The following is a 26,308-nucleotide window of genomic DNA, read 5'->3' on the forward strand; positions in this document are numbered from 1 at the left end:
GGCCTCTGTACCCTGACACCAAATTAAATCTCAGAGACAGAGTTTTGGGTAAAGTATAAAAGAATATCTTTGTTGCTTTGCCAAGAAAAGGGGGCCACAGTCGACTAATACCCTCAAAACTGTGTCCCAACCCAGAGTGGGAAGCGAGGAGTTTTACAATAATGGTTCAAAGAGGAGGGTGTGGACAGCTCATGGACATTTTTCTGATGGGTTGGTGGGGAAGTAATTAGGAGTCAGCATCATCAGGGGTCTGCTTCCAACTGGTCTGGGGCCTAGTACTTGTGGGCAGCAGATGATTAACTTCTCTTACCTAATGGGGGTTTCAGTACCTGCGAAACAGCTCACGGGTATTGTTATGTGCCTCCTTTGAGGGGAAACAGGGCCCTGCCCCAGGGCAGCACTGTTGTTTCTTGGCTGCGCCTGCCTTGTCTCTGCACCCCTTCCGTCCCTGATTAACAGTGGCAAGAACCTGCCCTTTGGAACTTAGGGAAGGTCATGGAGACTGAGTGAAGCCTGTTTCCTGTAATAAAGAAATGAGGGACACAGAGAAGCTTTTGTGCCCAGGAGTCCCACAGCGTTGTCAGAGTTTCCTATTGTCAAGCAAAACTAGAGATCCCTATTCTAAAATGTGCTCTCATTTTCCAGCGTGAGTTCAAGTTTCTTAAAACACAATGTCGGCCAAACTAAATGATTCTGAGAGGTTGGTCTGATCTGTAGGACATCGGTTCACGAATTCTGCTTCATTGTCTCATGCAGTGCAATGCCACCCTTACCTGCGAGGCGGGAGTGACCTGCCATGCACACGCACACACGCCGGCGCCGTAAGGGATGCTCTTCTTCACGGGACACACCTGCCCCGCCGACTTGCCCGCTTCTTCCCCGGTTACCCTACCCTCGGGCGTCACAGCGTCTCAGCTCAAGGTTCTGCTGTGACTTTCCCACGGTCTGCATAAAGCCTCACACGTGCCCCAAGCCGTGGTCAATTGTTAGGTGCCAATTAGCACGTTAGTGATAGGGGACAGAGTAAAGGGGAAAAGTAGGTGATTAGATAGCTGATCCCAGAAGGGATCATAAGCGAAGGAAAAAGTATGCGAGACCCTGTAAGTCAATGATCACTCAAGAAAGCAGGTTTGCTTAACTACAAAGCCAAGCAGACTCGCTTAGCAACAAGGTCATGCAACAGAAGAACCACGGGACACGTCCTCAAACAATAAAACAAAGGTGGGATGAAACCCACAACCTGCCCAATGAGCTCAGCAAGTTCACGATTCCTAGGACACGTTCCTCTGTGAACATGAAAAACAAAAATATAGGGAAAAGGGTGACATTAAGCTGAAACCTGAGATGATTTACCATACTTTAGTGCATATATCGCCTTTTTGCTCATTTCTGTCGAACCATGACAATCCCAGTTTGATTATACAGGGCCAAGACAACTTTCCTGCCTGACACGGAGGAGGAGCTGATGATGGAAGCGTGACATCTATTCAAGCATGAGGAAGAAGGTAGTCTTCCTTCCCTCCCTACTTTTCCTTTGAATATAAAACTGCAGCCCACCAAGTTCTCAGAGTATCACCTTCCTGCCTGCCTGCTCGTAAACCTCACAAGAGTCCTATTTTTAATAAATCCCTTCTTATCCATCACTTTGCCTCTTCCAAATTCCATACTTCCTCTGCCAATTCCATACTGAATTTTCTCTGTGCTAAGATGTAAAGAACTGGAGCTACTTGAAGCCCCCGAAACACATCTCTGTAGCTTTGTTTGGCTGGTTTCATAGTTCTTCATATTCTTAGTACAGAAATAGTTCTATGATGTGTCTATTACAAAGAACAAACTAAAGATAGGCCAAGAATACATTCAATTAAAAAAATACAGTCTGAATTACTGCTTAAAAGTGAGAACTACTCCTAAGTATTTAGTATGCAACATGAGATCCTAGTCACTTATTTATGGCTCCTTCTCTGGACCCTTACTTGAATCATTGCTTAGTTGAAGATAACAGAAGCTATTCTGGCATCTTAGAAAGGGGGGTTTAATACAGAGAATCTAGTGTCAACAAAATCATTGTCAGTCTGAGAAGCCAGGTCCCCAGGATTGATTACTGGCCAACATCAAAGAGCTGAGTCCGCAGGAGGTGCCTGCTGTGGTGCGTCAGGTGCCTCCACCGGGATCTGGAAATCAGGAGGCAGCACCAGTCTGCCCAGCTCCTCACTGTTTCAGGCTCAGCTGAAATCCAGAGGAAAGGAGCTGCTAATGGTCCAGAGCCCAGCTTGGCCTGTTAGGTCTGTATCAGCAAAACCGATGCTTTGCCTGCCTCTGCTCTCAACCCAACACATTTCTGAATTCAGAGCCATGAAAGTCAGAGGAGCATCTAATTGTAACCAAGCAGGACAGACTCCTCCCCCTTATCTTGTGGAGCAGCTCCTCTCTAAAGAACCTGGAGAACAGTATCTCATGCATACTTCCTGAGTTCTTTTACAGATGCTAAAGCCCCCACCAGATGGAAAATGTTAACTGCATGATGACCAGGAGCATGTGGCCCCCTGGAGCCTCAGGACTGATGATGTTAACCCCTGTGACAGGGCCCTGTTCCCTCGCCATCAGCCGATCAGGGATCTGTACACGAGCTGATTGCATATGCTGCAGTCTCCTCCCCTCACTTGGCCTTTCTAACACATTATTGACCAGAGATGTATTAATTCATCCTTTGTTACCCAAGCTCTTTGGAGTGCTCCCTACCCCCAGATGCATTTCTGTAGTTTCAGTTTTGATAATGTTGTTAATGCAAGTTCAAGTGCCTGATACATAGTTGAGGCCCAACTACCTAGCCAAACAAACCAAAACTTGGAGTTTGGAGCAGAAGAAGGTTTATTGCTGTCAAGCAACAACATTCACTTCATAACAAATCACCGGCTGTGGCATTAGTTTCTGCCAAAACCCCCAGGTTAATAATGTGTTAAAAAATTCTTTGCAGAAATCCTTTGAGATTTCAGGATTTGAGTGGGAGGGGGTCAGAAGCCATTCTTCTTGTATGGCCCTACAATAATCTTTTCTCTGCTCCAAACTCCAAGCTTTGGTTTGTTTGGCTGGGTAGTGTGACCTCAACTGTGTCTCAGGCCCATGAACTTGCCCTAATAAGCTTATTAACACTGAAACCACAGAAATGCATCTGGGGGTGGGGTGGGAAATGCTGGGAAATAACCATATGGTGGGGAAAACCATAAATGCTTTTTTATGTTTCAGTGCAGAAGGACATCCCTATAGAAGCTAATGTTTTAAATACCTTTTCCTGGTTTTCATAATTCTTTTTTTTTGATGATAGTTTTAAAATATTTGTTTGATTTTTGTCATGTGAAAGTTGCTGAGTCGTGTCCGATTCTCTGCGACCCCATGAACTGTAGTCCGCCAGGCTCCTCTGTCCATGGGACTCACCAGGCAAGAATGCTGGAGTGGGTTGCCATTTCCTTCTCCAGGGTAACTTCCCAACCCAGGAATTGAACCCCGCTCTCCTGCGGTGCAGGTAGATTCTTTACCATCTGAGCCGCTGTCATACATCAACATGAATTAACCGTAGGTGTACATATGTCCCCTCCCTCTTAAATCTCCACCCCACTTCTGGCCCTTTCCCACCCCTCTAGGTTATCACAGAGCCCCACTTTGAGTTCCCTGAGTCATATAGCAAATGTCCACTGGCTGTCTGTTTATATACGTTAGTGTATATGCTTACAGCTATCTCTCCATCCGTCTCCCCTCTCCCTCCTTCCCCTTGCCCTTGTCCATCAATCTGTTCTCTATATCTGCGTTTCCATAGCTGCTCTGCAACACCAAGTTTTATTACTGTCTGAAATAGCTGGCAGAATTTCAAGTTGCTTGGGGGGTTTTCTAGGGCTTTCTGGGACTCAGGGGAACACTTTTGTATTCTCTGGGGCCACAGGGTCTCTGCTGAGGAAGTTAAGAATCTTTGAGATTTCAATAATACAAAATCGAACTTGTAAAAAGAAGTGAGAATCACTGTAGCTTCTGAGGGAGGTGTGTGTACATAGTTGAAAGTAAACTGATCAGTCAACTCAGTCTCTGGGGGTTATATTGAGAAGTTATAAGCATCTGAGTTCATGAAAGTGGCTTTGCAGGTAGCTCAGTGGTGAGGAATCCACCAGCCAATGCAGGAGCCACAGAAGACACAGGTTCAATCCCCGGGTCGGGAAGATCCCCTGGAGAGGGAAATGGCAACCCACTCCAGTGTTCTTGCCTGGAGAATCCCATGGACAGAGGAGCCTGGTGGGCTACAGTCCATGGGGTGGTAAAGAGTTGGAAAAGACTGACTGAGCACCCTTGCATGCAAGTTCATTAAAACTTGCAGCCTTTACTTATTTTTACCAGTTGGGAGTATGAATCCTTATTATTTCACTGAAGTTCCAAATGTTGGCATTTTTTTTGGCATTGTTAAAAATGTGGCAGTGAACTGGCTAGTTAATTTGAGCAGCTATGAGACTGTTTATTTGCTCAAGTCAACTTCATTCCCTCTAAGGCCAATTGCTGGGCAGCGAAAAGCAATTATTTCTCACTTATGTATGTATGCCCAGCTGCTAAGTCGTGTCCGATACTTTTGCAACCCCATGAACTATAGTTTGCCAGGTTCCTCTGTCCATGGGATTTCGCAGGCAAGAATACTGGAGTGGATTGCCATGTCCTTCTCCAGGGGATCTTTTGGACCCAGGGATTGAACCCAAGTCTCCTTTGTCTCTTGCACTGGCAGGCGGATTTTTACTGCTGAGTCTCCTGGGAATCCCTACTTCTCAACAGCCACCACTGTAATCAGCACCACCCTATGAGACCTTCCCAGAATAGACCTTCCCACTCATGTCCTCCACCTGCCTTTTGTATGTAGAAATACTTCAGTCAAAGAAGAGGTTTAATCAGAGAAGTGAGAAAACGCAGAAAGGAAGGAAAACAGTCAAACAAGATAAAATAATAATACTCGAGCCATTAAACAAAGTCAAGGACCTGTAACCCTTCCTCAAGGACTATAGATGATACTCTGAGCTTTGTCCTTTGAGTTGTTTTGCAGATACTGAAACCCCCACCAGGAGGAGACTTTAACTGTATGCTGCCCACAAGCACATAGACCTCCTCCCCGCCAGATGGGTTGGAACCAGAAGGCTGAAGATGCTGACTCCTGGTCACCTCCCCACCAACCAATCAGAACATCCATGATTTGACCACGCCCTGCTCCTTGAACCTGCTTATGATTGCTCCATACCCGCTCCAGCGTGAGACATACAGTCTTGAGGGCATTAGCCGACTATGTCCCCCTTTGCCTGGCAAAGCAATAAAACTATTCTTTTTTACTTCACTCCAAACTCTGTCTCCAAGATCTAACTTGGCACCCGAGTACAGAGGCTGAGCTTCCGCAACACCAGGACCGCTTTTTACACTCCTGCTGCTGCCGCAGCCCAGCCACATTAGCACCACCTGGTCCTACCTGGACGGGTAGACCTTTCATCCCACCCAGGCCTACTGAGCCTGGATGAGCACTGAATGCAGTCTTCAGGTGATTCAATTAGTGTGCACATTAGTGTTTGACAAGCCCTGTTGTTAAGTACTCAGCAGCAAAATCTGTCTGAATATATTCATTCTCATTTCTGTGACATTTGCTAAGTTACTATATCCTGTAAACCTGAGTTTTCTCATCTATTAACAGAATTTCTTTTTAGAGCTCTTGAAAGAAAAACATAATATGAGTAAAGTGCTTAGCTTGGAAGATAGTATTAATAGTTTTATTCCCAGGTAGCTCAGTGGGTAAAGAATCCACCTGCCAATGCAGGAGACCCTGGAGACTCAGGTTCAATTGCTGGGTTGGGAAGATCCCCTGGAGAAGGGCATGACAACCCACTCCAGTATTTTTGCCTAGAGAATCCCATGGACAGAGGAGCCTGGGGGAGCTACAATCCATAGAATCACAAAGAGTTGGACACGACTGAAGCAACAGGGCATGCATGCACACTTGTGCTATAAATCAAGCACTACCGTGCTCAAAGCTGCCACTGAGTGAGGAATGCTCTGTGCAGTGAATGGCCTGGTGTGTAATGTATGGCATGAAATCCATTATTATTTTTTTCTGCAAGGCAAATATAAAGGGACCCCACTTTACTGATAAAGACTGTGATGTCAGAAAGATTAAGTGACTTAACCCAAAGCCATAAAGCTGGCAAATAAGGGAGCTGGGATTCCAACCCAAGTTTATATCGCTCAAATCCGTACCTCCATCTTTCTATTTCAGGCTGAAAATTGTTCCTTCTCCTCATTATGGAGAGAGTTTCTGAGACTACCAAGTGATGCTGACCCCTCCACCCCCCCACCCTTTGTCAGATGGGTAAAGGGACCTATGGCCATTCTTCCTACCCTTGACTTTGAGTATCATGCTCTTGAGGCTGAAAGTTTAAAACCACCCAACATTCAGAACTAATAAGTGTGACATATACTTCGTGAATTTAACTTCTGACATAGCCATCATTATTCGACATCTGTGGATATTTCAACCCATGTTAAAACATGGGAGGAGGTTGAGACTACTGACCTCTGGGAGGCGGTTCAGAGGCCACGGGGCTCTAGTCCAGCACCGTCTGAGACTGGGACTGTGGCCTTTCCCCATCACCGCTCCTAGCTGCATCAGTGCTGTGATGGCTTTCGTCTCTGACTGACCAAGACCCTCCGGAAGGGAGTCAGTCTCTAAGCCTGGGCAAGATGAGTTTTGACAGATCTATGAAGACCTGTGAATAGTTGATGCATTCCTCTGGCAGGTACGAAAGAGAACTGAAAGTATTTTCTGCAAACCAAGATGCTGTTCTCACTCACTCAGTCATATTCGACTCTTTGCGACCCCATGGGCTGTAGCCCACCAGGCTCCTCTGTCCATGGGATTGTCCAGGCAAGAATACTGGAGTGGGTTGCCATTTCCGCCTCCAGGGGATCCTTCCAACCCAGGGATCAAATCTGCATCTCCTATGTCTCCGGCATCGGCAGGTGGATTCTTTACCACTGACCCACTGATACGCTGTAAAAATAGATAACTGAGGGGAACCTACTGTATAGCACAGAGAACTCTACTCCATCTTCTGTGATGACCTAACGGGGAAGGAAATCCAAAAGAGAGGGGATACGCGTGTACATGCAGCTGATTCACTTGGCTGTGCAGCAGAAACTGACACAGCACAGTAAAGCAACTAAGCTGCAAGGAAAATTTTTTAAAAAACAGTGGATTATGTCTTCCTGCAGGATTGTCTCATGTGAGACAGTCTCTGGTCACCAAATCAGGGCTCCTTTGGTCAGGTAATAAAGCCATCTGGTCTACCTCATGGACACTGGCATTGGTGAAAGGTGCTCCTTTTAGTTGCAGGCCACTCCTGGTACCCATATTTAAGCCCCAACTGGGCTGGCTGCAGTTTTTTGGTTCTCTTTGATTCTGCTTTTGTATGGATGAGCTGCTTGGAAGCTTCAGTCTCAATACTGACTTGTTAAACCTGACCATCTGTTGGGGAGGATTTTATTTTCAAGGAGAGCATCTGGGTCCCCATTTAGTCACTGAGGTTAATAGACTTGATAACCTTTCTCTGTTCTTAGCAGGAAGCACTTCCTGGCACAGCTAGGAGGCGGAAGCTGAACTTTTCACTGGTTGTTATCAAATGCATGGCTCCCCCACCCCCAGTGGGAGGCACTTTTACGTCCCGTCTTAATACTCTTGTCTCTTAAAGTCATGGCTCACAAGTTCATAGATGGCATGCAGTCAAGAAGCTATCTCAATCAAGATGAGGTTGTCATAGGTGATGAGGCAGGAGAATGAAGCATAGCCCCAAAGACCCCAGGGCCAATCCTCGTTATGGACACTTAGCTGGTTGACCTGAGCCAAAATGTGGACCTCTGTTAGATTAGTTTTCTCACTTGAAGATAAGGAGACAATATCTATCTTGCAGTTCTGGTGAGAATTATAAAAGTCTTATTAAAGTGCCTGCCATAGTACTCAATCAGTGGGCCTCATTATTTATACCTTTCAGTTCGTTCCATTTCAGAGATTCTGCAGGAATTTCATGTACATTTGACTTGGTTCTCATAGCAATCCTGTTGCAGGTTGCATTTGCTGGGAAGCAGATTCTGTGATGGTTTAGTGGTTATGATGTTTATTATGAAGTATTCTTGAGATTAACACCCAGGGAAGAGGGAGAAGAAAGCAGGATGAGGCAGAGGGAGAAGTTGAAGTGTGATGCCCGCCCTACGGCAGTTTTGGAAGATTCCATGGGCACTCTTGGAGCTGGAAGGGGATGCTGAAGATTTGTCTTGAGTTGAGCCAAGAGGTCTGGGGTCTGCCCATCCCTGAGTGAGGGTACTTTGTGTTTGATGGGCAAGGGATCTTAGGCATGGACACTCTCTGCAAATGAGTGAGGCGATTGCTGAAGGAAATAGCAACTGAAGGCCTTCCACCAGCTGCCCTCCAGCTGCTGGCTGACAGTCCTTCACACAGGAAGGTCTGCTTGTTGTCCCACACTCCTGGCTCCGAGTTTCTTTCCTAAATTAATGAGAAGAGTAAGTACTTCTTTCAAATAAGATAGAAGGAAGTGTGTGTGTGGGGGGTATAGTGTGTTGGGAGAGAAAGAAGAGAGAAAAGAGAGGAGAGAGAAGAGAATGAAATCTAACACTTTTCTCAATTAGAAGCCTTTTGGAAATAAAAGAAGCTTGTCTTACAGATCACAACTTGCTTTACGCAAGCCCTTTTAAGCAGGTGCCTGATTCATCTTCCTCAGCTTCCCAAGGAGATGAAAGAGTCAATCAAGAATCATATTTGTCTTTGTTAAAAAATATTAATGATTCATAAATATAGGATGAGCCCAGGAGGGAGGAAGAAGATGTCAAACTAAGGACTGCACTGGAAAAAGTTAAACAGGAAAGGACAACTTTATGCAAGACTGTTGCAATAGGGGAGCGGGACTATCCAGCTGGAGAGAGCGGTGTTGCGGGTGTTGAACATGAGTTCAGAGTTTTCTCTGGGGGTATAAGAACTTGGATGGGTACACCATAGCCGTCTGTGCTTGCTAACTGACTTTACCCAAAGGAGAAGTGAACTTTCTCCTATCTTCATGACAGGAGGTGGTTTTACAACATGGAGTGAGTCAGCTGCGGAAGTCAGGCTCCTATCCTCCCCCAGAGACTGGAAGGTGGGGAGCTATCTCCTTGTGTGCATGCTCAGTCATTTGGTCTTGTCCAACTCTTTGTGACCCCCTGGACTGTAGCCCACCAGGCTCCTCTGCCCATGGGATTCTCCAGGCAAGAGTACTGGAGTGGGTAGCCATGTTCCCTTCTCCAGGGGATCTTCCCGACCCAGGGACTGAACCCAGGTGTCCTGCATTGCAGGCAGATTCTTTACCATCTGCCACCAGGGAAACCCAAGAATACTGGAGTGGGTAGCTGTTCCCTTCTCCAGGGGTTCTTCCTGACCCAGGAAATGAACCAGGGTCTCCTTCATTGCAGGTGGAGTCTTCATTAGCTGAGCTACAAGGGAAGCCCAAGGGGCTTCTAAGGAGATTTAAATATATTTTTCAAAGACAGAGAAAAAATTGCAAATACTAGTTTTCTAAAGCAAATTGTCTAAAATAAGGGAGACAGGGGCCTCTAATCAGGAAGAAAGTTGCCCAAAGTTCAGTCATGCTAACAGGAGCATTAAAGCTGCCTCAGTCAGAGATTTTCAGAGATCAAGAATCACAGCAGAATGCTTGGTTTTGACAAGTCGGGCCAATTAAATCTGCTCACAGCAAGCAGCACCCTGGGAGATGGGTCCTTGCTGAATTGCCTCAAGATGGATAATCAGCTGCTAGCCACCCAGAAAGGGTTTTTGTGAGTCAAGGTCCAGCCAGGAAGGCAGAAAGCAGCAAGTATTCTAAATAAAATGGGTTATGCTACCTTATTTTTAGAAACCTTGGAAATAATAAAAGTAAATTACACTCATTGTATAAATTTCAGAAAATATAGACTTGATGCTCACTGCTGACATTTTGATGTGTGTTTTTTAGTTATCTGCGCGAATGATGTGAAATTTCCCAGGTATTGGAAGTCTAGAGGTAATGCTAGGTCTTCTTTATTATGGGAATGATTGACGTTTCACTGACTTCTGCTCTCTGAGTATTGGGGGGCCCTCGGGCCCTCCCTTTTCTCCACCTCTCCCTCTTCCCTACCTCACTCAGATATTTCTGGAGTCCCCATCGGAAGGGGGACACTGCAGGTGTCAAACATGAACTCAGAAACAATTCTCATGGGCATTTTCACTTCAAGCCTGTATAGCTGCTTCTCGTCCTGCAGAGGGGGTGGCCTGGGCTTGTGAGCTGGCGTTGCACTTCAGGGTGCCTTTCATGCATCTCACTGCTGCTGGGTAAGATGTGCCCTACATGAAGATGACACAGTCCTTTTGCTTGCTGGTCCCTTCCTGAGTTTCCCAGAGACCACAGCATGGGGAGAGGAAGAAGACAGAGACATTTTCTACCTTCTCTGCCTGAGGCTTTACCTTCTCCCTGGCTCCAGCTCAGGCTGGACAAGCCCACTATAGGCCCAGTTGCCTTGAGTGACCCAGTCCTTGGGTTCTGGTGTTGCCACCCCCACCACCCCCATCCCGACGCTATCCTAGCGGTGCATATGGCATCCTGATTTTCCTGACCTCCAATTTTCTCATCTTCTCTTATTTTCTCACAGCTGTTCTCTCTCTTATGCCACCAAATATGAATTAAATGTCTCTGCCTAAAACATTTAGTCATTTCTCTTTTTCTTATTGGACTCTGACTGCTATAGACCATCTCTGGATAGCCAAAATGAAATCTAAGATGACCCTCATCTTTCAGGATAGCTCTTTTTATCTCTGGGAAATCCCACAGGGGAAATTTTTCTACAGCATCAGAATCCCTCAGAATCCCAACCACGAAGTATGAAGGAGGTAGCTGTGTTTGCTGAATTAATAGTCTCCTCCTGGCTTTGCAGCAGAGACCGGAAGAGAAAAAGCTTGGGATCATCTGTGAGCCTGTGGAAAGTTTCTTCTCTTTATTCAGTGGAAAAGGGGAGATAGAAATTTGATGGGCTATACTTATATCTTTAAGATCTATCTGCAACAGCTATGGTTTATACATAAATGTCACTTCAAATATGAGTGTGACCAACTTCTAAGAATGTAAGTAGCACCTTACTGCTTAAAGGAATATATGAAAAACAATTCTCATTACTTATGATAGAAAAACAGTCATTGTTTGTCACAAATACCTAAGACTACAGGAATATGCTGCAGTGAATGAAAAGCTTTTGTGTATAGATTTTAGTTCCTTCTTTCTGATCAATTTTCAAGGCAACTCTGCATTTACCTTTTCCCCGTAGCATAATGAATACATTAAATTCAGTTCAATAAATAAATAAACTAGAGTTTAATTACTGAAAACTACAAGTAATTATTAATGCAAAAGAGTTCTCATTATTCGTGGTGAACCAAGGCAAATGGTATTCAGGGAGGTTTATTTAAAGTGTTTAACAGAGTAGCACTTGGTAAACATTAATTTCCTTTCCACTTAGACTAAAAATGTATCTCCTTGTTTTTGTTTTGCTTAAATCAATATTAAAATTATTTTTGTGTGCTCTGTCTCTTCTTTGCATATCCCCGCTGCCTTAGCCTTTCTCAAGACTGTCAGCCTCACAAAAGAGCTTGGATGGGCATAACCAATGCTTCCCTCCGATGCTCATCTCCCCAGGCTTTCCTAGGGCACTCTGATCTGCTTTTCAGGGCCATTCATTTCGGGTGCATCACTTTGCAATATGCTTTTCTCCCTTTGGTGACCAGAAAATCCCTCTGTTGTCCTGAAATTGGGAGTTTGCGATTGACACATACACCCCTGCTATATTTAAAGTAGATAACCAACAAGGACCTCCTGTATGTGACAGGGAATGCTGCACAATACTCCGTAGTAACCTAAGTGGGAAAAGAATTTAAAAAAAATAGTTACATGTGTGTGTTGAGCTGAATCACTTTGCTGTGCCCCTGAAATGAACACAACATTGTTAATCAACTATTTTGTTGTTGTTCAGTCACTCAGTTGTGTCCGACTCTTTGTGACCCCATGGACTGCAGCATGCCAGGCTTCCTCATCCTTCACTATCTCCTGAAGTTTGCTCAAATTTATGTCCATTGAGTTGGTGATGCTATTTGACCATCTCATCCTCTGCCACCCCCATCTCCAGCTATGCTCTCATATAGAAGAAAAATTTAAAATAAAATAAATGTGAAAGAAAAAAACAGGTTAATGGAAATTAGTTATAATGTAATAGCTAAGACTTAGACATAAATACCATTTGAAATATAAGAGTGTGGCTGTCTTTTAGGAATGCTTTTTAGGATTAATGGGTGTTCTCTATCTGAATAGCTGAGTCCTGGAAGGCCTGACCACTCACTGTAGGAGTCAGGAGCCTTAAAAGTGATTGGTGACTGTCTCTTTGGGGCTTCCTGAAGTTACTGGGCATGAGGAGAGATTTTCCATTAGAATCACTCTGTTTTGTTAATGAGTATCTTAAGAGTACACGCCACATTTTCCCATTTACTTTGTGTCAGTTCCCTTAGATGTCGTGGGTCTTGCATTGTATGCACACATTTAATGGATGAGCATTGCCTTTGTGTGCTTCTTGTTGTCAACACTCGAGTTTGCTGCCTCTGGAGACAAGAGCCAAGATGCTGGTGTGAGAACCATGGTTGGCTTTTGCTCTCCTGAACAGATTATCAGACTAGAAGGACCTAACGTTGAGACCCAGCTTCAGATCTTACTGACCCTGGTAGTCTTTGGCGGATCATTCACATGTTTGACTCTTAGTACCTTTGTTTATCCCCTGGAGAAGGAAATGGCAATCCACATTGGTATTCCTGCCTTGAGAATCCTATGGACAGAAGAGTCCATGGGTCACAAAGAGTCAGACACATTTGAAGAACTTTGTTTATAAAATGGGAATAATTAATATATTCCAAGTATCGCTAGATGACTTAAGGATCTGGTCTGGTAATTACATACAAAAGAGTCATGTAAACTTGTGGAGTACAAAAACAAGTATACTTGGACATTATTAATTGGCAAAGAGAAAAATGTAAGATGAAAGATTGACCAGTACATACTGAAATATTTTCATAGTCTTCAGGCTGTCTGTCTTGTATTTCAGGGTCGTCTATACCATCTTGTTTTTACCCTGAATTGAATTCAGTGTCATTGAACATCTCAGTGTGTGTCTACCTCATCCTGCATTGTGGCCAACAACTACAATTTATATAAAAACAAGAAGGAATTCAAGGAAAGGAGAAGGTAGGTCCCAAAATGCCTCCCCCATGGAAAATGCTCTCTCACTGTCTATCCATTCAAGGTCCATCAACCTGACTATTCCTCTCTTGAGCCAGCCCCAAAGATAAGTGCATTTTAAGATGAAAAAAGGCGTAAGGAAAAAATTTAAAACATTGACAAAAAGAAAACTAAAAATAAAATACCTGTAAAGAAAAAAAAAAAATCTCGGTATCTCATTATCTAAAAAGTCTAACTCAAGCGTATTTATTCACTTCTTTCAAAGTTATTGATAAATTTTGAAGTATCTCAGCTTTCATATAGCAGAGAAATAGTCTATGTTTTTAAGGTGAAGAATGCTTATGCAACCCAGGAATCATAAGACTATTTTATATGTGGGAGAATTCTTTGTGATTTATCAGACAAATCCAGACAACAGTTTATAGATATATATATTCTATCCATTGTTAATAACAATTGCATATTTATTGTCTGTGTGTCTCAGGCATTGCTGGTGTATATAACACCACAATAACAAATTACATAAATAAGCGTTCACTGTATTAATTGGCTGTTTCCTCTATACCTTGAGGAACCCACTGGAAGAACTGTTGAGAAAGAGCATATGGACAAAGTAAATCTTGACTGAATTTTTCACATTAAACAGACACCACTGGCTAAGTTCATGAAGATATTAAAGTATAACTTCATACAAGTCATACACTTTTGAATTTTCATCCAATCTGATAAATGAGAGTAATAATTAACTTGCAGATGATGACATTTAGTTCATCAGTTATTGAGACATCAGTGAGACAGGATTATAGTTACAGGATTAAATGAGATTTTATTTCAAATCAGCTAGCACTGTGGTACCTTGTAGTTACCATATACGATAATTCTATTTTCTGCCATGATACACACCCAGCTGATTTTTCTTTCCTCTCAAAATAACCCCTAACAGTCACTGGGCATCAGTTGTATGGAACCATTTTGCTTTGGTAGTAAATGGGCCAGGTCTCTAGCAACATATATAAATTGCCCCATTTGTGTGGTCAGTCGTGTCTGACTCTGCCACCCCACGGACTGTGGCCCACCAGGCTCCTCTGTCCATGTAACTTTTCAGGCAAGAATACTGGAGAGGGTTGCCAGTTCCTTCTCCAGGGGATCTTCCTGACCCACAGATCGAACCCGCGTCTCCTGAATCTCCTGCATTGGCAGGTGGATTCTTTATCGCTGAACCACCTGGGAAGCCCATACAAACTGCGTGGTGGGTAAATACACAGCTAGCATCCTGACTTTGAAGACTAGCTCGGAAGATACCAAGGTGCTACCACAACTAGGGAATACATGCAAAAAGAGGAAAACTCACTCTTTATAGCCTCAGTCCCAAATCTTCATCAAATCCGATCTGAGCTTGACCGTGGCAACACTCAAAATCCTCTGTTTGGTACTAGAAGTTCTGTGCCCCTTTGTTTGAGTATTCTTGGGGTTTTTTGTTTGTTTGTTTGTTTCATTTTATTTTTGGCCAATGAAGAGCAGGAAGTGGGTAGGCATGTCTGCCTTTGGCGGTCTGTCTCCAAAATCCTTCATAAAAGAGGGAGAGAGTATAGAAATCAAGTAGTTCCAAGAAGAGAGGATTGTGGTTCCATCTTTTTCTATTTAGAATCTCTTTACTTCTCCCATACATACAAAACCAGTGTCACCAACGAAAGCATCTTCTGGCAGAGTGAAATGTTCTTTTTTCAGTGGTAGAGGAATAATGTTCTAATTTCTGCTTAAAGAAGCAAAGAGAGTGTGCCCTCCTACAGAGCAGTCTCACCGTGGGCTGATGCTGAACTCACTGCTACCACTCTGCTGGATCCCTTGGTAATTTGGATGGCCCAGACAACCTCAACTTCCTCTCAAATCATTGTCTTTTGCAGAGTTGGCAGTTATAAATCCAAGTTCGTATTGGAATAGGACAGCATTTAAATGGAAAGCACTGCAAAAGTGTAAGCACACCTTTAACATTTCAAGTCTCAAGAACTTTATTTTGCCTCTGGTCCTCTGACATTCAAATGATATTTTTTTAGAACAGTGGTTTTCCACTCCTTTTACATTTTTAAATTACCTGAAGCATTTGAAAAAATACAGATACCTGGGTTATTCCCCTAGAGGCTTTTGCTAGTTGATCTGAGTGTGATCTTATTTCATTTTTGTTCCTCTGATATGATCAACCATCATCAATATGACATCATGGAGCTGGGGGGCAGGGTACACCTGAGACAGAACACTAAGAGTTTGACTTTAACTGCAGACAACACCACCTTCTATCACATAGTCTTATGTCCATCTCTTAGCATCTCTGAACTTTCCTTTTCTCACCTTAAAAATGAGAATAGCAATATCTACTTGTTCTTTTGTGAGTTTATTTGTCAGAATCAACCAAAATAAGAACTTTGAAAATACATTTTAAAATGTTATTAATGAGTGCGTGCTCAGTGATGTCCAAATCTTTGTGACCCCGTGGACTGTAGCCCACCAGGTTCCTCTGTCCATGGGATTTCTTAGGCAAGAATACTGGAGTGGGTTGCCATTTCCTCCTCCAGGGGATCTTCCCAACTCAGGAATCAAACCCACGTCTCCTGCATGGCAGGCAGATTCTTTACTGCTGAGCCTACAAGGCACCCAGTCTTTTAAAATGTGATACATATCTTATTTGAAGATGTGTGTGGAAACTCAGATATTTTTAAAACATGCTGAGGTGGCTATCTGTTTCTTTTAACTACCTGCCATCTATTTTTTTCTTGGAACCATAAGCATGACAGGAATTCCCAAGTGGCTCAGCGGTAGAGAATCCGCCTGCAATGCAGGAGACACGGGAGACGCAGCTCTGATCCCTGGGTCGGGAAGATCCCCTGGAGGAGGACACGGCCACCCACTCCAGTATTCTTGCCTGGAGACTCCCATGGACAGAGGAGGTTGGTGGGCTGCAGTCCACGGGGTCACAAAGAGTCAGACACAGCTGAGCATGCACACGTAAATACGTATTTAAGCAGGAAGCCAGACCTTGCTTCCACCGTGACCTAAACCAGGCCAGTGGGAGGGTCCCTTGCGAGAAAACCGGAGCGTTTCTGTGGCTGGGTTTCCCGCCAGTTCCAGCTGTGGAGCCCTGATCTCTCTGCCCGGAGGTCCTAGTCGAGGTCTTGCTCCCCTGTCTTCAGAGGTGCTCCAGCGCCTCGGCATTTCCTAGCTTCACTCTCCACCCTCCTTTCGTCCTCATGTAACTGCAACGACTGTTCTTTACACTAAACTGAAACGGTTCAGCCTTGACCTTTAACAAGTACCTCGTTCCCTTGGCATTTCTTCAAAGACCTCTGTTCCCTGCAGACTCAAGCAGACTGAGGGTGCGGGGGGTCCGGCAGCTAGGCCCCTTCACCCCTGCTGGCTGGCCCCCTTGTCTTCATTTCTTTATTCTTCAAGGGCTTCTCTGAGCAAGGGACCTCGGGCCCCTCTTCTTAAAAGTGCCCACCTAGAGAGACAATGATTTCTTGGAAGCAGAGATTGGGAAACGTCAGGAAGGTGTGCTAGACGTTCAGTCAAGGAAGAACGCTGTAGAGGTGACAGAGCAACCAGCGGGCCCCAGGTTCTCCCCTTAGACCCATCACCATGTGACCTTGGGCAAGCTGCTTAACCTCTCTGGGTTCCGACTCCGACCTCTGCAAGTGGAGCTCGTGAGCTCACTGTATTAAAAAATTGACTGTTACAAGGTAAGTATGGATAACAGAATTTTAAATGCTGAGTACTGATGCTGATGATGAGAAAGAAGAAACTCAGCTCTGTACTTCTTTTGAAGGATTTTTTTTGTTTTGTTTTGCTTTGTTTTAATTGATTCCAGTAGCCACGTCAGATGGCCTGGAAGCAAATGCTTTCTCAAATGAATGTTTGTTGCCCACACACACCCACTCAGGAGATAGGACCCAGAGCTGTGTGTTGCTAAGGACTCTCCTATTTTATGTGTCTTCCTGTTTTATGGGAAGGGATTTATTTTGTGACAAAGAGGATTTACAATCTGTAGGCTGTGGCCATCTTGGTTGAGAAAACTGTTCCTTTTTCATGTTCTTTTGCACATATGCATACATGGACACACACACACACACCCCTGAGTTAAGGTTAAATCTTTCACTAGTACCAATGGCAGAAAACTTCAGCACTTCCTATGCAAAAGTTGCCCCTTGTTATCCAGCATAACACATGTTTGTGGACTCCTTCTCAAACAAAAGCTTTGCTTTAACAACTGTGGCACTATATTTGGAGAACAGTAAAAGGACATGTCCTCAATTTTCAACTTCCACACTTACAACCTAGTTTTTGTTGATTCTGATTCCAACCTAGAGAGAATACATGCACTGCAAAAGCCTATCTGAATTTGATAAGGATGTATGGTGGGGTTATTAGTGGTTAACCCCCTCCACTTCCCCTGACACTTGCTTGGTAGAACATGTATTGATTCTAGTTGCTATTTGACAAGATGGTGTTATAGTTGCAGAACAGACATTGTTAGGAGTGTGGGACTTAGAGAAATGCCCAGAGGGTTCTTTTGTCTGGAATTTAATTGGAGGGTATGGCAGAGTAGTCAGGAATTTGGGAAATGTGCATTTTTCTTAGGACAATGTTAATATCTGAATGGCCTTGGGGAAAGAAAAGAGGCTTAAAAATTGAATATAAGAGCTTGTGTGGGCTTAATTTACCTAACAATAAGCAAAAATCTAGGAGTCTATGAAGGCATGAGACAGAAGGACTTTGCATCTCAGACTGGCCTGCCAGATGTGTCTGACTTTATCTAGACATAATAGCTAATGTTTCTGACAAAGGAGCTTGGCTTCTATTGGCTTTGAGGCCTTGGAGGTGTTACATTACCAGTTTGAAGCTTTAAAGATGAGAATATACTATGTAAAATGCAGGTGCGTTTCACCTAAAAGGAGATTTCATAAATGTCATATACTACAAAATGCACAGTACTTCAAGACTAATCCTGGAAAATGAGGTAGGCATTAATTAGCCTGAATCCAGGCTCCTCAAATTTAAATTCCACTGCTACTTACCTTTTCCTCATCTGCAGAGTGGGGCTAAACGTGACTATGTCATATAAAATTTTTTGCATGAAAAATAAAGATGATACCTATGAAGCACTTAGGTAGTGTTCAATAAGCATTAACTTTCATTCTAATAATTATTCTTTTCCAGCAAACGTGGCACATCCTCATGTGACCAAAGCATAAATATTATTTCAAATTCCTGTGGTTTATCATTTAAATGTGGAAATTCTTCATACTTTTTCAAATTAGGAGACATTTGCTATGCTTGAAATTTTGTAAATAAACTGAGAATGTGTTGATAGTTTTTATTAAATTATTTCAGATTTGCATAATTAAATTTTGCATGATCCCAATTTGCACAAAATGTGACTTGCTCTGGATCTCACTGGACTGTCATGAGCATTAAGTATGCTGATAGACACCAATCAGACATAGCCCAGAGCCTGGGGTAATTAATAACCATCTTCAGATAAAGAGGATGTGGCACATATATATAATAAAATAGAATCTTACTCAGCCATCAAACAGAATGAAATAATGCCATTCGCAGCAGCATGGATGGACCTAGAGAAGACCATGCTCAGTGATGAGAGCTGGACAGAGAAGGACAATGTAACTTATATGTGGGATCTAAAGTGCAGTACAAATGAACTCATCTATGACACACAGACAGACTCATACACATAGAAAAGAGACATGTGATTGCCAAGGGGCAGGGAGATAAGGAAGGAAAGAACTGAGAGTCTGGAATTAGCAGATATAAACTATCATACATAAGATGGATAAATGGCAAGATCCTAGTGTATTTTCAACAAGGAACTATATTCAACATCCTCTGATAAACTGTAATAGAAAAGAACATGAAAATTATATATATATATAATTAATATATAATTTATAATACATACTATATAATTAATATAATATATATTAGAGAGTATAGTTATAATTATATATAAATATGTTATATTATATATAATATATAAATATTATATATGGTTATAATTATAATTATGAATATAGTATAATTATAAATATATAATAATATATAATATATAACATATATTATATATTATATTTACAAAATAATATATATATTTCTATTCATCCATCATATATAGTATATAATATATTAATATATAATATATACTATATTATGTTATTTATATATATTATATAGCTAACACTTTCACCTTCATGTTAGAGCTACTGGGAAAACAATGACCCCTCCGAGATTCCAGAAGAACAAATGATTTTTAATGAACTATCATAGTCCCGTTGGTCTGTATCAGCTGCCACTGGTAAAAATTAAAGATCAGAATGCATCTCATCAACAAAAAAATCAAATATTAGCCCATGTTCAGGTTCAGATAGTTTTAAAAATAAGCAGTAAACAATTTGTGGCAAAAACTGCAACCATCAGATAGCGAAATCAAGCGTACAAGGATGGTGAAAAGCAGATTAATTCAAAGCACGAGAGTACCTAGAAAATTTTATGGAAATCAAGTCTGGTTCTGTTTATAATTTTGATTCTATAAGAGTAACATGGTTTGCGTAACTTTGGAAGCCAAACAACTTCTCTAGATTTACTTGTCCATTTATCTACTCAACAAGTAGTCTTTGCTTTTCTACTATGTGCTAAGTGCTTCTGCTGGGGATATAGCAGAAGTCAAGAAGAATATTCTCAGCGGCCGACCAATGTTACCCAGGACACCAAACCACTCACTCTATTGTGTAAACATAGCTCTACAGGAAGGCGGGTGCAAGTTGCTTATGTTGGGTGTAGAAGAAAAGCCTTGGAGAATAACTTAGGGACATGTGTAGATGACCCTTAAGTGCAGACTGGCTGACCTTGGTTAGGTAAGTGTAATGAATGAATCATAGTGAAATAGCCAGGAGATAGACAGGATGTTGTAAGAGTCTTGGATGAGTTGTCATTGGATTAGAGCATCTGAACAAGCTGCTGTTTAAGTATCAGTGTTTTTATTCTCTGAGTGGTGAGAACAAGGAGTCAGTCAACAGGGAAACACTCCAAAAAGCTTCATCTTGATGCTAAACATTTTGCTTAGATGCTAAACATCTAAACTCTGAGCAACAAGTTTCATTGTCTAGATAGCTCCCATTTCTGAAGGATGGAATAGGCTTTCCAGTGATTTCTGGCCTTTTGATAAGTAGGACATCCTCTTTAAAGACAACCTGAGGCATGGGATCCAGTGGCAGAATATAAACACTGATATAGTTTTCATTTGAGAATAGCTCTCTTGTATGACATCAAGACCTCTCTGAAAATGTTGACTTCCCTTCAATCTGGAGACCAGAAAATATGTTTGATTTCCAGGACTAAAGTACAGCTTTCTTTTCTCCCCCTTCTCTTGCTACAAGAATCTAAAAAGATATTTTCAGACCAAAGGATATAATAGAAGGCAATCTTGCAAATAAATTTCTGGTGCCATGTTTCATTAGTACCTTTTAGTGACAACAGAAAAGAATGGTGTCAGAGTGTAATTTCACTTATAAACTCAAGCAGAAAATGAATTTCTCATCATGAGAGTCTGTATCAATGTGCATGACTGTTGAGAGGCCAGCTTCTGAAACCACAGGAGTCAGTTCAGAGAAGCATTAAATTACTACCCCCAAAAACAAAACAAAACAAAACCCAATTTGCTTCAATAAATAGTGGTGGGGAGGCTATTACATTACACCCAAACTTTTAAAAAGGTTTTTTTAAAAACAAAAGATAATTTTAAAGCTATTACAATGCTACACTAGTCCTAATTTCCTGGGTCACCATTGGTGTCTAATTACTCATCACTCAAGGTTTTAAAAATGTGTAAGAATATTTCTATTAGTGATGGGAAGGTGGTTTATAATTACTAATAATTAATGCATATGACAAGGTTTGCTAAAGGCAAGGCAAAACTCTATCTGAGCTTCTCTTATAGCATGAAAAAGTCTTTTTTGGCATACCCCAAGAAAAAGGTTTTGGTTTTTGAATCCTTACTCTCCTGGATTAAAAGCTCAGCTCTGATATTTATAGGCTGTGTGACCTGGGACAGTTTGCCAAACATTTTGAGTCTCAACTTTCTTATTTGGAAAATAGAAAGAAAAAAACGAACCTCTGTCTCATAATTTTGTAGTTAAGTAAGTGAGATGGTACGTAACATACTATAAGGGCTCTCCTGAAGCTTAGAGCTTTGGTCCTCAGAGAATGAGGCAAACGGCTTAATAGAGCATCTCCGCTCCCTCAAGAACAGTTCACATAAATGTAGAATAAATGATCAAAGTCAAGAGAAAAGAATGTGAAAATGAGCTAGATTTAGAACAGAACACATTTATGTTCACATTAGGATTCATTTCTGTGAGTTTCACAAAATTGATTTTGATCATATAGTTTTTACCATGAGTTTTAATGAGCTTCTTCAAAGTTCCTAGATTCTTAGACGGTACTGGGTTGCAGCTGTCTTTTTCTGTGACTTTCTTTTCCCAGTGGTTCGGTCAAAATCATGTTCAAATAATTCCAGTTATGTTTTGCCTTGTTTATTTGATTAGGTTGTTCTCCGCTCCCTTTGCATGTTGTGGAACATAGACCAAATTTTAGGGACATCAGAGCAGTCTTTCTCCATGAATGAGGTCACAGCTCTCTAAAAAGCTGAAGGTCAGTTGCGATATCCTTCCCCGTGAAAAGTCTTCGGGTGGCCCCTTCTACACTAGGGGTGCGATCTGAGCTTCGTATCCCGGACAGATGGGGCTCCCGCCTCTCTCTGACCTCATCACCTCCCACCTCTCCTTCAGTCACCACCCTCCAGCCACTTTGAGTTTTCTCAAAAGTCTTGTTCTGGCCACAGGCCCTTCGCCTCCACAACCTAGACTGAGCTGTCCTGGAGCTTCACACAGCCACTTCCATCTCTGGGGGAATCTTCCCAACCCAGAAATCGAACCCACATCTCCTGCATCGGCAGGGGGATTCTTTACCGCGGAGCCACCTGGGAAAGCCTAATATGATGGTGGATGTTTATATACATTTTGCAGGGCAACATGGATGGACCTTGAGGGGATTGTGCTAAATGAAATGTCAAAGAGTAAGACAAGTACTGTTTGATCTCACTTATGCGTGGACTCTAAAACAAAGCAAACAAACAAAAATCCAAACTCATAGGTAGAACAGGTTAGTGACTGTCATAGGCAGAGGGTAGGCAGGTCGGCAAAATGTGTTAAGGGGCTCAAGGGGTACAAAATTCCAGTTATAAGTCTTGAGAATGGAATGTACAGACTATAATCAATAATACTGTATTGCACATTTTAAAATTATTTAAAGGGCAAACCTTAACACTTCTCATCACAAGAAAAGATTCATATGACCATAGATGTTAATTAGATTTAGCATTGTGATCATCTCACAATGTGTATAACAGGGAATTATTATGTTATACGCTTGAAACTAATATGATGTTAATTACATTTCAAGAAAGTAGATTAACTGCCAATATCATATAGTCTGGTCTTTAATTGAAATATCTTGAATTTTTATATGTAAAAGAAGTTTGTATAAGTTTGAAGTTAAAGGACAGGTTGGTTACTGTTGCAGTCTCTGAAGGTCACTGTAGGTTTCTGTCACAGGAGTTTCTTACAGTTTTTGTGGGTTTTTTAGTATAAGAACTGGGGACAGGGAGCTCTAAATCCCCCTACCATCTTCTGCCTGGAGGAGACAGCCAGACCTCACAGATAGTATCTGCAACTTATATTTCATCTACGCAGGTAACACTGTAACTTATAGCCGTTACTTACATAAGGTGTAGACAAAAGTGCTAGTGGATAAAAAAGCACTGTGCCCCTTTCCCACTGACTGCTCTTCTATTACACAGATAGATCAGCGAAAAGATCCCCCCACTTCTGGTGCATTCTGTAAGACCTGGGTTCACTGAGGAGTAGTTGCATGCCCTCAGACACCTTGGGCTGCAAGACTTCATCTTGGAAGTAATCGCACTGGCCCTACAGATTTCTTAAAATTTCTTAAAATCTTACCTCATCTTGGAAAAAATCCTACTGACTCTAAAAATCCTGACTTCTAATTTTCTGAGTTAGTATCTATTGCAAGCATTTGGGCTTCCCTGGTGGCTCAGAGGTTAAAGCATCTGCCAGCAATGCAGGAGACCTGGGTTCGATCCCTGGGTCGGGAAGATTCCCTGGAGAAGGAAATGGCAACCCACTCCAGTATTCTTGCCTGGAGAATCCCATGGATGGAAGAGCCTGGTAGGCTACAGTCCACGGGGTCGCAAAGAGTTGGACACGACTGAGCGACTTCACTCACTCATAAAAAAAAGACTAAACTGGTCACAAATGAAAGCTGCAATAGACATTTTGGAGAAGAAATGATGTCTTAATTGTGTTCATTAACCAAACTAGCCTTCTTCAGGGTGGAGAAGAGGTTGAGATAAAATAGCTGGAGTTTCTTCCCGACTTTCGTGAGAGGAAATTTAGCACAGAGCATCCAGAATGCAGGACCGTTACCATGGGCCAATTGTTCTGTGACCTGTATGAAATGAGTTGGTTATTGGTCCATGGAGTAATGTTCATTGATTTTATAATTTATTAAATTTTTATTCCTAGACTCATGAAAAATAGATTCAGAATCATAGCTGAACAGCACTGAGACCCTAGAGTCATGTTCACATGATCGTGTGTTTGAATGCAAGTGTGAGGATTGTAGCTGCCAAGAAAATTCAGTAGAGTTAGATTTGAAGATAGAATTTCAATGGCTTTATCAATGTTGTGAGTAAGGATGACTTACGGAGATGTAAGCCTATGGTTATCTTTTGACATATTTTCAATAATTCTCAAAGGTAAGTTTCTGATCCCAAGTTCTTATCTCACACCACTGCATATTAAACTAATTGATTGTTATGGATTGATCATTAGTATCTGCTATATTATCTATTGCTTTATGACTAATCAGCCCAAAATATAGTGGCTTAAAATAATTTATTATTTATGTATTTAAGCTCATGAATCTGCTATATTTGCTAAGTTTAAATGGCTGAATTTCTTCCCTGCCGTAGGTTTTAGCTGTTGTTTAGTGTTTGTGGTATGAAATTATTGTACCTAAGGACTAAACTTCGAAGTCTGTCTTAGGGAAAGACTTAACTTCTACATAGCGTACCCACATCTGCTGCATATGACCCTTGATATTGCCACATGGCCTTATTAGAGTGGACTCAGCTCCTAGTAGATGACAGTTATGGTCATAGCCTTCCCTTGGCGTATGACTGTTTGCCTTGTTTAAGCACCAGGTGGCACTTTTCCATAGTTGTTAACTCTCAGTTTTTAAAGAAAAGCTCATGAAAGAGTTCAAAGACCCTTATCACTTACACTAATCTTCTTAATAAAACTCTATCATTTAAAGTTACTGAATCCTAAGCCTATATTTTATAATAACTATAAAGGGAATATAGCTTTTAAAAATTATAAATCCCTGTACTGTACACTTGGAGTTGATTAGAATATTGTATATAAACTCTACTTCAATATTTTTAAAACATATTACTAAATCCTAGGCAGAACTGAACATTTATTTTTAAATGATTAGGCAAATTTGGCACAACAGGTGCCTGCTCTTGCTCACATTTTCCCTAAACAAATTCTCTGATTAAATTCCAGATTTATTAATAGCATTTATTTATAAAGTGCAAAAGTCATTCTCTCTCTCTCTCTCTCCCTCACTCCCCTATATGTCGTTCAGTCCCTCAGTCATGTCGGACTCTTTGTGACCCCATGGACTGCAGCACACCAGGCATCCCTATCCTTCGACATTTCCCAGAGTTTGCTCAAATTGATGTCCATTGAGTCGGTGATGCCATCTAACCATCTCCTCCTCTGTCATCTCCTTCTCCTCCTGCCTTCAATCTTTCCCAGCATCAGGGTCTTTTCCAATGAGTCAGTTCTTCACATCAGGTGGCCAAAGTATTGGAGCTTCAGCTTCAGCATCAGTCCTTCCAATGAATATTCAGGGCTGATTTCCTTTTGAGGTAACTGGTTTGATCTCCTTACTGTCCAACATACTCTCAAGAGTCTTCTCCAGCACCAGAGTTCAAAGGCATTAATTTGGCACTCAGCCTTTTTTATGGTCCAGCTCTCCCACCCATACATGACTACTGGAAAAATCATAGCTTTGACTATATGGGCCTTTGAAGGCAAAGTAATGCCTCTGCTTTTTAATATGCTCTCTAGGTTTGTTTATAGCTTTTCGTCCAAGAAGCAAGCATCTTTTAATTTCATGGCTACAATCACCATCTACAGAGGTTTTGGAGCCCAAGAAAATAATGTCTGCCACTGTTTCCATTGTCTCCCCATCTATTTGCCATGAAGTGATGGGACCCCTATATATCTATTTCTTAATCTATCTTTTCATGGGTATTAAATGCTTCATTTTACTCTTTAACTAAATATTGCAGAAAATAATTGACATTTGTTCTTATTGTAAGACTCTCTAAATATAAAATGCATGACACAGCATCCTCCTTTTGCTCCTATAATTTTGCAGTTCTAGCAGGAGCAATATAACAGAGAAGCTAGAGGAAGCCAATCCTAATATTTTTCTTGCATATTTTAACTGTGTTGTTGATGAAACATGAAGAATGTACCATTTGGAGCCTTTATATGTACAATGCCTACTGTATTTTATCACCTCCATCATACTCTACAAGTAGTTTAAAACCTGAAAGAAATTAGAAATCAAAAAAAAAATAAGCACATCAAGACTGAGCCATGTTCAGTAGTTTTTTATTTTTATAATGCATTACCTACTGTTAGATAAAAGTTTCTGCCTCCCAGTGCAGGAGAGATGCAAGAGACATGGATTCAATTCCTGGGTTGGGAAGATCTTCTGCTGTAGTAAATGGC

Source organism: Odocoileus virginianus, chromosome 32 (assembly GCF_023699985.2).
Source record: "Odocoileus virginianus isolate 20LAN1187 ecotype Illinois chromosome 32, Ovbor_1.2, whole genome shotgun sequence".
NCBI classification, from domain to species: domain Eukaryota; kingdom Metazoa; phylum Chordata; class Mammalia; order Artiodactyla; family Cervidae; genus Odocoileus; species Odocoileus virginianus.